The sequence below is a fragment of the Falco peregrinus genome, chromosome 11 (genome assembly GCF_023634155.1).
Source record: "Falco peregrinus isolate bFalPer1 chromosome 11, bFalPer1.pri, whole genome shotgun sequence".
NCBI classification, from domain to species: domain Eukaryota; kingdom Metazoa; phylum Chordata; class Aves; order Falconiformes; family Falconidae; genus Falco; species Falco peregrinus.
In genome coordinates, this window is record NC_073731.1 from 18916031 (window position 1) to 18930338 (window position 14308).

The window sequence follows — 14308 nt, forward strand, 5'->3', positions numbered from 1 at the left end:
TTGTCTTTCATTAAGACTGCCTCTGACTAAATGTTTCTGATTATTTGGAACTAAAGATTAATTGTTGTACTCAGTTTTACCCAAGCATGCAAGTGTTTCAGGGAAGCTGACCGTAAACTAGGCCATAAGCAACCAGAGTCCCATAGATTCTGTCCCAGGGCCAGATGCTAGCATATTAGAATATGTTATGTTCTGCTGAGAGAGAACACAATCTCTTTCCTCGACGTGCAAAAGACACCTGGGGAAAGATTGCTGATGAGGCAGCTCTAGGGAGACTGGGCCAGAGCTAGAGGAAACTCTGGATGGGTGCTAAAATTGTAACTATGAAAACTTCTGCTCTTCTGATGCCTAAACGCCTTGGCTCCCCAGACACCAGGAGCTCTCTTCTGTATGTGTGTTTCTGCCCAGATGTTCCTGGGTCTCGGTGGGTCGGAACAGCCAGGTGCCCGGTGCATGTGTGGACCGCTGGCCCCTGTGGTGGGTGGCCCTGCTGCAATGTGCTGCAGCTCTGCACGCAGCGTTTCAGAGGCTGCTGCTTTTAAAATACAGCTGGAGGGAGAAGTGGCAATGGCCCCTTTATGAGACTGCTCAACGCCCACAGCATTTGCCCCAGTTTCTGATCTAACCTGATTTCTAAGGGGAAAGATTTTGGGTCCCCCTCCTGACCCAGAGAATGCCGCTGCAGGATTGCTTGGAAAGGGAACAGAAACCCTTCTCCCCGCATACCTTGGCCTTGAGGGCATACAGCATGGCTCAACCTTACTCTTTCCCTGGCCCAGTAGATGTTGTCTTATGTGAGGCACATGGCTTAATTCAGAAAGAAAGACATAGAAATCTCTTCTCTCCCTTCAGACACGCTCCAGCCTGGGCACTGGGGTATGTCTCTGGGATAGCAGACAGAGGACTGAAACCTCTGACCTTGCACTTCCCATTTCTATGTGGTGCTTCAGCCACCCCTTTATTTCATGGATTGGGGAAGGTATCATTGGCTACGTATTAGCAGAAAAGATGAAGTCCAGGGCAACCTTTGAAGGAAAGGTAGTAGTCAGGTATCTTCATCAGCACATCCTTTGTTGACATAGAGTGAAATGGCACATGGAAAATGCCCACCTGCCCTCTGCCCTTGCTTGTTATGGAGAGTGTCAACATCAGCCAGAGCTGCCTGCATGCAGCAGCTACAAACTGCGGTGCTGGATGCAGTTTATGCAATGGTCCCAGAGGCATGGTGCTTGACAACGGTCCTGAAATTCACTTTGGGACCAAATACCTGTCTTTTAATATTAAAAAAAAAAAAAAAAAATTAGGTATCCTTTTCCTTTGCTGATGGGTATGCTGCTGACAGCTTTTTGATTTCAGCTAGTGCCAAGGCTAACTTTTATTCCCCATAGAAAACAGGAGCAGTTCTACCCTAAGAAGGTGCTGGTGGTGGTGTTCCTGATTCAGGGCTTCTTGTAGATGTTTATTCTGTTCCTCACATGAGGGCTTCCCTTGGCAAGCCCACCCTGAGCTGTGAGTGTTGCAGGAGCAGCAAGCGCGCTGCCTCTTGGCTCCGTGAACGGGTACACCACACAACTGTAACCTCTTCCTCTGACAAATAGTGGCAAAAATATTGCAAGGATCCAACTGTGGGGGTTTTTTTTCCCCTCCCCCTCTCCTTTCCTCTGAAGACTTCCTCCAAATACCTGTAAGTTGCACAGAAATGATAAATCAGTGTGTGCCTGCAGCCTAGGATCTCTCTGATGTGACGGATTTAGCAAGCCTGACACACATTCCTCGGCGTGGCTGGGGCAAAGAGTATACAAAGCAGTGTCATGGGGGAATGGAAGAAGTTGTTGTCCCAGCGGTTTCTTGCTGCTTTTCCACTGGAGATTGCAGGCTGGTAAAGCTGGAGGTGGAATAGGATGACTACGTGCATCTCAACTGCTTCTGGGCAAGCAACAGTGGCTCAGGCAGCCTGTGTCAGCAGATTGCGCTGGAGGGGTTCTCACCAGTGACACAGCTGTGTCAATGCAGCAGCTTCTCACCACTGAAAGGGATGTCCTCACTCTTCCCTCCTGCCCTGCAGCTGTGGTCCTGCCTGCCTCGTGCACAGGGAGTAGCACCTGTTGTTTCAGTTCACTTGACAAGCAGAAAAAATACTAGTTGTTGGGTAGCTAGGCTTGGGGTTTTTGTTTAGTGTAGGGTTTGGCTTTTTGGTTCAGTGTTGGGGTTTTTTTTTCCCCTCTAGGTTTAGTGAGCTGAGCTGGCTGTGGGAGGTTGGTGAGCAGGGGAGCCTGTGCAAAGAGGCAGTAGGAGTGGTGAGAAGGTGAGAAGGGAAGATTGTCCCTTTAGTCAACAGTAGCTGTTAGACCAAGCTCAGCTGCGGCAACCACAGCCTAATTAACCAGCCAAGTCTGTGGCATGCTCAGCATTTTCCCCTTCTCTGAATGCCACAGAGTATAGACTGAGCTGCACACCTGCAATGCCAGGAAGAAATCTACTTCCATGCACAAATTAAAACTTGCTAATTATATTTTATTTTATTGAATACCTTTTTCTTTCTGTATATTTTTCCATTTTTTCCTTTCTTCTTAGCCATAGAGAAGAAAAAACAAAAAACCAGTTGGCAAAGATTGCCAGTTCAGATGACTACTTTTGCCAGTAAATAAATAAATTAATGCAGGCAATTTTAAGCCACTGCAGATCCCACAGGCCAGAGCAGTGAAAAGCCATTTCTTGAATTTTAAGATGTTTGTGGAAATAATTCTGTTTGTCCTACAAGGAAAATGAGGGGATCTGCTCACAGATGTTCCTGGTGGTTTCACTGAAGGAGATGTAGGGGCTGGACTTGCCTTTGTGTACGCAAAGGGCAATAAAGCAAACAGCCAAATGGTCAGAGAGGTCCCCATAAACATATCAAAGTTTAATGCTCGGTTTACGTAGCAGGCCTCAAATGTCTGTAGAAGACGGGTTTAAGCTGGGCTGCCAGACTTGGAAGCAATACAGGCATGAAAGCACACTTGGTTTACCAGCTCTGCTGTGAGGGCAGTAATGGGGAAGGAAGGGGGACCAGAAAATGGGTAACACATTAAACCACTGGTTTGTGAGCGTTTGGTGTGTGTGTGTATGTACGTCAACACCTATAGAAAAGGGAAGACATGCAGCATTTGGTTTGGTTTGGGTTTTTTTTTTTTGCAACCCTGTCATTTAACAAAGAAAACACCGGGGCCGCAAACAAGCAACAGCTTCTGCCACTGATGCCTATAATAGGACTGTGCTGGTAATAAATTACAGCAATGAGCTTGTTAGCAGAGTCCAGGCCTTAAACGCTTGCTTAGTTACTGTAGCTATAGCTCCAGATCATCAAAGTGCTTGAGGCGACCCAAAGCCTGTGACAGGAGAACTTCTCTAACCGAGGCTCTGCCAGGGAAAGGGAAGGGATTTCTATCTCTCTGCCTTACAGCGCTATTAGTAAAAAGGCTCAGCAGCACTCAGCGTCTCTGCTGCAAAGATAAGTAGCAACAGCATTTTTTCTTTCCCTTTTTTTTTTTTCTTTTAATGTATTAATTTGACCTCCTGTTAAGGTGTGCACTGACTAGTTGCATATAGAAAAAACCTGCCTGAGCCTATTCTGCAGACAGAAAACGGCTTATCTTCAGTCTTCCATGAAAAGACTTAGATGAAACAGAAGATGGGAGCTTGTTTCCCTCAGTACTAGTCACAGTAATGTAATATATATTTGCTTTTCTCAGTTACAGGCCTGAAATGGGAAGCTCTAGGGAAAACATATTTTTTTTCCTTCTCTCTGACAATGTTATCATTTTAATGCTGCCTGCTATTTATACATGACGGAAGGGAAAAGAGGGAACAATAGCATGAAGCACTGTGACCCAGGCTTAGAGCAACAAAAGCTGAGGAAATTCAGCGGCAGGTCCGTGGTCGCAGGCTGCTGTGTGCAGGCGAGGAGGAGGAGGAGGAAGCAGAACCTCATAGCTACGTCTGCTGGCTCAGTGCAGCTGAGGGCCTCCTTTGCTGGTGATGTGTCAGCAAGTGTATGCTTGGTGGTTAGGGCTGATGGCCTCATCTGGCTGGCTCCAAAATGTCAGTTGTGTGCTGCACTTCTGATCTGGGGCAGAGCCAGAAGAACTGCCCAGGAGGGGGAAACCAGGATGCAGGTGGGGTCCCCACCGCTGCGCAGCACAGCTGCAGCCTTGAGCATCTCTGCCACTTTCCCTAGGTCAGACCATGTCTTCTCTTGGAGGGGTGTCAGGGGCTTTTCCAGCACCCTTAGCACGTGGCCTTTGCAGTGTGAAGGACAGCGAGAGACTTTGCCTACCATGGGGATGGGAAGAGGAGGAGGAAGAGGAAGGTTTGCACAGCTCCTGCTGGGAGCAGGCGAGAGCACAGGGTGTCTGTGCCATGGGAGGTGTTGGGGAACAGGATGGGTGGTGCAGGGATGTCCCCAGGGGGATGTCCAGAGCAACTGCGAGGTGGAGGGACCTCAAGAGGTTGTGGAGCGGGAAGGGAAGGCCGGGAAGGCCAGGAAGGCAGCAGCTTGCTATACAGCTATGCTTGGGCTGGCGTATTGAGTGCATTGCTTTTGAATGGGTAACCCAAATCACTGAACCTGGCTATGTTTGGAGAGACATGTCTGACCAGCTGCATGCTTAATTACTGTCCTTTTCTCATGTAGGATCTAGTCCAAGCTCCAGTAAAGTCAGCAGAACCTTGTTGACTTAATGGATTATGCCTTTTAGGGCCAAGATATTTTTTCCACAAATATCTTAGAATTTGGGCGGGGGGTGGGAGGGCAATTGGCCAGCCCTGCTTCCTTTCCTTGCAATTAATTTTGGTCAGTGAAAATTTTGTTCTTTTCAGAGATGATCTTTTTTTAAAACCAGAACATTTGCTTTTGCAAAAGAATGTTTACTTCTTTTCTAAAAGAAAACTTTTAATGATTGAATTGAAAAAACAATACAGATAATTTTTTGTGGTTTTACATTTGTGATTTATTATTTTTTCATGTCTCCCTTTTAAGCAGCTAAAAAGGGAAGGAATGAAAGGAGTAATTATGAACTTCTTTTTCAAGAAGAGGCTTTTGAAACTGAGCATCTTGAAAGTACCAAAGAAAAAGAAAACCAAACCAGTTTATACAGTGTCACCCACTTCTTCATTCTGACCTTGCACTTATTTAACTTAGGTAGAGTTCAGGAATTTCAGGCAGTCACCCAGGAATAGAAAGAATTGTAGAATGGTTTGGGTGGGAAAGGACCTTTTAAAGGTCACCTCATCCAACTCTTCTGCAGTGAGCAGTGCCATCTTCAACTAGGTCACGTTGCTCAGAGCCCTGCCCAGCCTGACCCTGAGTGTTTCCAGGGATGGGGCATCTACCACGTCTCTGGGCAATCTGTTCCAGTGTTTCATTGCCCTCACAGCAAAAAAAAAAAAAAAAAAAATTCCTTGTATCTAGTCTGAGTTTCCTCTCCTTTAGTCTAAAACCATTACACCTTGTCCTGTTGGTACAGGTCCTACTAAGAAGTCTGTTCCTTTCTTTCTTACAAGCCCCCTGTAAGTACTGAAAGGCATCAGTAAGGTCTCCCTGGAGCCTTCTCTTCTCCAGGCTGAACAATGCCAACTTTCTCAACCTTTCCTCACAGGATAGGGGTTCCAGCCCCCTGATCACCTTTGTGGCCTTCCTCTGGGCCCACCTCAACAGGTCCATGTCTTTCCTGTACTGAGGACCCCAGAGCTGGAGGTGGCACTCCAGATGGGTTCTCACCACAGAGTAGAGGACAAGGCTCACCTCCCTGGACCTGCTGACCACACTGCTTTTGATGCAGCCCAGGATACGGTTGGCTTTCTGGGCTGCGAGTGCATATTGCCAGCTTGTGTCCAGCTTTTCATCCACCAGTACCCCCAGGTCCTTCTCCACAGGGTTGCTCTGAATCCCTTCATCATCCAGATTGTATGGGTTCCAGGGGTTGCTCTGGCCTATGTGCAGGACCTTGCACTTGGCTTTGTTGAACTTTGAAGTTCATATGGGCCCACTTCTCGAGCTTGTCTGGGTCCCTCTGGGTGGCATCCTGTCCCTCAGGCTTGTCAGACACACCACAAAAGGGAGCCTCAGCTTGTCCAGTTCTCCAGTTAATCTGAAATCTGTGGAAAAAATAATTCTTTATTTGTTAGCATTCATCTCAAATTCAGCAGGTCACCCATCGTCAATAGCACAGCTCAGAGCTGGCAGATCACTGAACTGGAAATGTGGTTCAGAGTTAAGATGCAGGATTTCAGTGAGGGGGGCTGGTGTATCAGTGGGCACATACAAAGATGCTAAAGAAGGCTACAGGTAGATATCAAGGACTTATTCACTCCTAGCCTGTCTTGTATATTCAAGCTTCCGGTTTTCCGTTTAAACCAATATTTATACAAAATGAAAATATTCACACTATAAAATTTTTTGATCTATAAACCCCGCTATCCTCCTAATTATTCAGTCAGCTGTTTGGACATATGTGCTGACAGAGACAGTATGAAGAAACAGTGGCTCGAGTGTTTTTTAGTGTGAAGGCTTTTTATCTGTGTTAGCAACTGTTCAGTAGGCAGCAAGCCCTTAATAATAAATATTTTTTTATCCTAATTTTTTTTCCTGTTTCCTTATTTCTACAGCTCACCCATCAACTTCATGCCAGTGTTGGTCAGTGTCATCTGAGGGATCAGAGGCAGTGAAAACCCCAGTTTGTGGGTGTGGGGTTTTGTTTTTGTTTCTACTGCATGGTTTTGTTTATAGGATTTTTTTATTTCTATAAAGAACCCTTCATTGCAGAGAATCCCTGGCACCTTTAGTGGATTTACTGAGAAGCACCGAACTGTTTTTTAAATGTGTTGCAAAAACTTAGCCACCTCTGAGGAGTAAAGTGTTATTTTTGCAGTATGGGACAAGGTCTAAGACAAGAATATCTGCCTTGAACTCAGTGTGAAGTTCAGGGAGGTGAATTTCTAGGATGTTAGGTTTCTGCAGTTAAAAGGTGATGTAGAAGGGCTTTGCGTGTTTATATACTAGCTTGGATCTTATCTGAGAGATGGCTTCTTCCTGACCCCTTTTCCCATGTTAGAAAATTTGGTATAGGTTTGGGAAACAGTATGCAGTCTGTTGGGTCAGAAAGTAATCTTCCCCCTTGGTGGCTCCCATTAAAATACTAACTGGATTGAAAAATACTGATCCTTTTGGTGTGGTGTTTCAGAAGGGCTGAGCGTGCAACTGGGAGCCCATACCTAGCAAAGCACAATGAAATTTCAGTGCGTAGAAGGCTCTGCTCATGCTGAGGTAATGAAGGACCCCACAGCTGTGTTCCTCCAAGGTTTCTCATAGTAATTTTCCATGAAGCTATGGAAAAATATTTATCCTTCCTTCTATAAACATGTCTGTAGGAGATTTAAGGGAAGGCGTGCATGCAGACACACAGAGAAAAAGTCCCCTTACATAGCCATAATTAACAAAATGTCTATGTTTTAATATTCCAGAAGGTTACAAAAAATCCTATGTTCTCGTTGTCACCCACTCCTTTTTTGTGTGTAATTAGACACAATATATGTAGAGAGGTCTAAGGTTCTTACTGCTTCTGTGGCAATCTATATACTAGGAGGACCATCCTCTAGGATAGTATAGATTAAAGAAACTCTACTACTTTCATGATCTTCCATAAGTCTGGGGTGCAGAACATGAAAATAACGCTTGTGAGGACGACCGACCTCTCTTTTTATTCCTTCCTGGCTCACGTGTAACTGGATTTCTTGTCTCTCAGCAGCAGTCTTCATGCACTTCCCACCCCCATGTAATCAGCAATTTTTCATTGCAGCAAGGCCCTTCTTAATAGCGAGGCCGGTGCTTTTATCTGCAATTATGTCTCCCCAGCATCTTGCCAGCATGCACAGTAAGGTAAAAAGGGAGAGCTGAGCACATGCATACCCTCAAATGGAAAGTTGTGTTTATGTGGTTGTGGTTATGGTCCGACAGTAACCAGCTTTGCATTCCTGGGCATACACAAGAGATGTGTCTGGATTTTCTGAGTCTGTCAGTTCACTCAACTTTATTTTAACAAAAAGGTCTTTGATCGGGTCACAGAGTGCAAGATAAGAAAGGAGTCCTTTGGCCAGGCACTGTTTCTCTTCGTGATTCACAGATATAGGACCTAAAAGGGTGACCACAGATGCAGATGACTTTTTCGTAGGAGGTGGAATCTGAACGATCTTCCTGACTCTAGGTGGGGATGAACTGGCCTTTGCCAAATGCCAAAGCAAATCTTTCTTCAAGCCCGATCAAGTAGGAAATGATACTATTTTTCTCTGCAACAGACAGCTTTTCCTAAAAAGAAAAACAAACAAACCAACCTGTCATGTAGAGCCAGTCAGACTGATAGTATCAGTTTTGTGAAGAATCATGCCACTTTGAAATCTGTTCCTGATTTGGAGTTGAAATAAAAATTACTGGTTTTGAGAGTTCCTCGCTCACCATCATTTTCCAAAAGTTTTGATTTCTGAATTTTTGTCTGTTAGATGTTCAAAATAGCGTTAAGGTGTTTCAGTGCCAAACGTGATATTTTGACTTAGACTAGGAGTGATATTTTAAATAATAGAGGAACTGAAGTCATTGAAGTCATAATGGGATTTCTAACAAGCGCACACACACCTGCCCCCCAACCCCGCTCCCGCAGGTAATTCAGCTATTCTGTGCTCATATTGTAGGCAATACTATAGAAATAAGACACGTGAAACATCAGATAATGAGATTTTAAATGACATTTCTTAAGTTTCCTCAATTAAATTCTAAATACTTTTTCCTGTGGGGCTTTCCCTAGCATTAATTGAATTTTAGGAAGAAATTGTGGTTTTATCAAAACAGACTTTTGGAAAGCTATTCTGACCATATTTAATACTCATCAGCTGGGGTTTTTCCCTTTCTTGCTTTTGGAAAATGCTGGTTGTTGGGTTGGTTTTTTTGTTGTTGTTGTTTTGACTGAAACATCAGATTTAAATAGTGAACATTCTTAAGGAGCCTCTGGAAAGGAGAGGGAACTACTAGGAGTGCTAGCCCTGATCCTGTGATGAATTTCTGCTTGGGGAATTTGTCACTAGTATTATAACTGGGGTTATCATGGGCTGTAACCACATCTTGCTGGGAAGTGCTGCGTTATTTGGGCCAAAGGGACATCACTGTTTCTGTAAGAGGAGGATTATGCCTTCAACAATTATAAAGACATCAGCCTTGGTAAGGAAGCTCAGGTGCTGGAGTGCTAGCCTGCTCCAAGCTATGCTATTCTACTGATACTTTTTTTTTTTTGTTGTTTCAGTTCAGACCTTATTGCACTGATTACTATTTTTGTTTCAGCTTCCAGACACTTTCTTTTTCTGCCAAATTACAGATCAGTATAATCTCTATGACTATTCACATTCCCTGATGGTAACTGGAAATTGTAAACCACATTTAACTTCCATTTTGATGTGCTATGTTGATCCTCTATCATCTATCAGTGTCAAGCCTCTCCAGACTTGCACTTGGCCAATAATGGTCTCTTTAGATCTGTGAACACAAGGGAGCCCCATTCTTTACAATGTTCCTAAATGTAAGACTGCTTTAGCATGATGCTGTTCAGATGAATTTAGTATGGAAGCTGTTAGAGAGCAGATCAGAAGACTGGTTGGCCTTTGTTACTGCTTATAACGTTTTTGTCACTTTCAAGTGTTACCTGCAGTTATACGTACTTACTTCTTTGGGTTGTTAATATGGGTATTGGAGTGTATTGAGCACAACATGGTCAGCTGCGGGATTTCACTGGAAATGCATCCTCTGACTGAGGATGTTGCTAGCCTGTACTGCCCCATGACAGCCTTAGCAGGATTACGAAGCACTGCTTGTTTTAGTAAGACTCTGTAAAGCACAGGGAGCTGCTGTTGCAAAGCACCTTGTGAAACTATGGATCAGAATTTTTGTAAGACTGAGATCACATTGCCACTTGCTTATTTTACATGTTATGCCCAAAATTTTGCAGTGGAATTATTATAGGGTCAATTACTATATTCTGCCTGCCACAGAAATTCCCTTTCCTGCCCGAGCAGCAGTACATTTGAAGAAAGTGGTCTCCAGGGTTGCCATTCTCCCTTGCTTGTGCCTGATACTTCTGACTTAATAGCGCTTGGCAGAGCTGACTGAGCTGAGTATTTTATTGCCACAAGGAATCAACACATCTCAAAGTCTCAGTAGGATCCTGGAAAGAAACAGAAGCTCATTTGTATGCGATGGATAAGAACATCCGTAATTACATGAAGAAGGTACTGGCCCATCATACCCAAGACCTCTTTCTTTTTCTAGATGGCCATTGCTCCTCTTTCACCCCTTCCTGCTTTACTTTACCCCTTCTCTTTCTTCTAACAAAGCATAGTGCTTCAGTCTACCTACGTGTTAATTTGTACAACATCTACAGGATATCAAACTATATTCCAGCTGGTTCTCATTGTAATATAAATAAAAAGTAATAGTCAATTCCTTTGACCCATATATAAAATTAATTCAGAGGAAGGATTTTTTAGTCAATCAAACTGTATATTCAGTTAGTAGCAGAAGGTGAGTGATTTAAGCAGGACAGTTGCAGCCATTCCTCTTTACTTATGGGATTTGTGCCCACAGAACTGGGGAATGTGTTGAGCCCTGTGCCTTGCTGTCTACTACTTCTAGTAGCCCTTCACTTTTGCATTGGTGATGACTTATTTAAATATTAGCCCTGTCAAGCTGGGCAGAACCAGAAAGGAGAACTGCGAGAATGAGACAAAATATGATGTAACAATGCTAAAGTAAACACTGTACAAGACAGGCAAGAAAGCCAAGCTCGATGAAAGCTTTAGAACAAGCTGGAAATCTTCACATGGAATGTTTTTCCAATGGAAAATGCTGATTCATCCAGCTCTTTGCAAAAAGGTGTTAATTTCAAATAAGCCTTATTTAGAAGGAGTGATTGAAAACCATTTCCATAACATTACAGTCTACCTTTGAAGGTTTGAAATTACTTCAGTTTTGTCTTTGATATTATTCAGTCTGTTCTGAAATTTTGATTGGCTGGGAATTTCAATTTCTGTTTAGCTTTTGCTCTTTTTCACAATGAATTTGTTAATTAGCAGTGTTTGATTTCTTTTTTTAAAATAGAAATGCTGGCTTTTCCAACAAAGGGAAAAAAATAGTTAGGTTATGCAAGTCAATTATAGGGAAGAGCATAGCTGAGCAAGAGTAACCCAAGGGGAAAAGTCTACTAAGAAAGTAGAGAAAATGTTGTACAACGGTACCTATGGCAGTACCTGGTGCTGAGCCAGACATTTTGGTCAGGTGTCCAGAATCTCCAGGGTACCCACCACTGGACGTATGTAACGAGACTGTCAGGATACTTCAGTGAGAGCTCAGACCTGCGTGGTGGCCAGCAAAGTCTGTCACTGGGTTTCAGCAGGAAAAAAATGAACTACTCTTTCCTCGTGGCTTTCTTGATCTCAGTTTGCCTTTTGAAAATCAAGCAAGGAGGATGGTCCCAGTTGGCCACAGCCCCTTCCCATGGCATAAGATGGTAAACTTGCTTTCCTGCTCGGTGTCTGGACTCTTCAAAGCTTGAAAGGAGCTAGCAGGGTTGATTCTCCTGTGTTTACTGGCACTCATACTTTCAACCTCATGCTTCTCTGGGTCTTGCTTTGTGCTTTCTGGCTACTCGGGGGTGACCATCCAGAGCACTGCTAGAAAGCACTGTGCTTCTTACAGCCAGGACAAAGCAGGTAGGGAGCCTCGGAGGCTGGAATAGGAAAGCAGGATGAAAAGTGGCATGTTTTTGTAGGCTGGCTTCTAGCCAGATGATTAACAACCACCTTTCATTTAAAATACAGGTAGGAACAACCAAGGAGGTCTTGGGTGGGGTGCAGGGGTAATACTGTGTGGGGTTTTGCTCAGGGAAACTGAGCCAGAGAGAAACAGTAATGCCAGTCAGACAGGGCTATTGAAGCCTGTTAAAACAGCCCTAAAGACGGAAAAAATTGAGGAAAGATTTTTTTTTTTTATGTTAAGTACTTTCTGTATGAGGCTTGAAGCTTGGCAAAGTAACTATCTCTCAAGCCTTTGTTCAAAAAAAGTAGGACTTTGATTTGATTTATTTTTTTTTTACAGAAACATTATTGCATCAATGAGAGAAGAGACTGTCATCAATTTTTCCATTTAATGGAAACAATTTTGGCTAACTGCTTGAGAATTCAAAGACTGATAATTCATACGTTGCTGTATCGCTTCCACGGCACATACAATGTTCTGCCCACAGAAGTCTAAGTGTCCAGGTGATGCGATGCAAGACAGATTTGTATCTTGGCTCCTTACTCAAAAGAACCTAAGTATGATGTTTTGCAGCTGTGATATTTATATCTTCCAAGTCAGGAGGTTTTAGCTGTAGTAACCCTTTGTAAACACTCCTGGAAGAAGTGGCACACACTGGAGGGCTTAGATGGAGAAATGAGGACAGCTTAGCTTGGGGTGAGGACTGTGACACTGCACCTTTGTCATTAATGGCTTGCTGTCATATGCTAGGCTGTGATCTGTGGCAGATCAGCTGTTGTTTCACGAGCTGCAGAGCTGTCGTGGCAGGAAGGGTGAAAATCTCTGGTGTAGGTGTGGGAGGGAAACCTGGGGAACTACTGCAGAAGTTGCAGTGTAAGCCCTTTCCCTGCATGAGTCAGAGCCCTCACTAAAAGACACAGGTTTAGCAGCTACCTGGAGACATAAACACATGCCTTTATTGCTGTGATGACGAGCAGCGTGGAGACTGTGGGCCACAGGCAGGGAAATGACCTGTGTCTGCGTGAGCAGCCGCTGCTGGCCTGTCCGCAAATTGGCATGAGAAACAAGCATGAAAAATGCACATAGGCCCGTCGTCAAGCAGAGACCTCTGTCTGGAAGGGAAACAAAGCACGTGTTAGAAATAAAAGCAGAAAAGAAAGTCAGGTAGGTAGCACAGCCTGCTGAGCCCAGCATTCCTGCCGCCTCGCAAGGACAGTATTTTATGACGGTACCTGTTGTATAGGAAGATGCGGGAATACACTGGCAGGATGATTATATCTGATTTGCTGTCACTTAGCATATGAAAAGCTTGCTGAAAAAGTGGGTGGGTAGCAGGAATGAGTTGTGATGTTAGAAGAACCTGTTGAGCCACCTTTGTAACTACAGCATTGTTACAAGAGAAAGAGCAAAATCCAAATGCAGTGACCCACCTACTCTGCAGTAATGAACAGCTTTGGTGGTAGAACAGAAGTTCCCTGGTTCCTGGAATGATCTTTTGTCTAATGCAGATTTGATCTCAGCCAGGGCTTAACCACCATCAGAAAGCATATTAAAGACATGTTCTCCTGCAGGTCATGTTTAGAGCATGAAAACAGAATTTTTAAAAATATGTCAGCTGGCATGCTGGTTAAAAATGTCCAGTATATCTAAAATAATATTTAAAACAATGAGTGTCTCCATATGCATTTTTGAAGACCTATTGTTTAGTTCCTTTTGATAAAAGGTATAATATATATTCAAAATTCTGCTACTTACAAAACATAGCCTAGTAAAAATAAAGCTATTTTCCCATTGTAGCTGTGACCTAAAGCTGTGTAGAGATTGTTGGTATTTTAGTAGTGGTAGAAGATTTCAGCTGTTTCCTTAAGCCTTTTCAGACCTGGTTTGGGTTTACGGTGCAGGTGGGATGTGCCTGCCTTAGTGAGCTTGCTAATAACCTGGTGATAGGTGCAGCATGGGCACCTTCCAGAGAGCCAAAATGAAGGCCAAGAAGGTGGCATGCAGCAGTAATCAGGCCAGCACAACATTGCTGCTGAGCGTTCAGGTTAGTGCTCATTCTGCCCCAAGTCCTGTTTCACAAGCATGCATTTTAATGACGAGTTAAATGGGCTTGTTTAATTGTGCGATGCTTTTGGCTTCAGCAGTGAATCATCCTCCTCGCGCATCCAGGGGTGCTGGCGATGCCTAGGGTGCTGGGCATGTGTGAGCGGGGGGCTGCGGCCGCAGCTGCGGGCCCTGGGGACCCGGCACGCCAGAGTCCTTGGTGGCCAGTGTACAACTCACCGTGCATGATTCCACAGACTCCCAGCTCCGGCACAGCTGGGGTCCCGTCCCTAATGCTTTCCAACTGGATGGGCTGTGCTGGTTGGTGACAGATGTTGCTACTTGTGTTTGTCTAATGAATTTTGCCTTTTTTTTTTCTCCCTCCTCTAAATGTAAACATTTTTGTACCTGCTAAAATTAAGTGCAGTTAAAAGG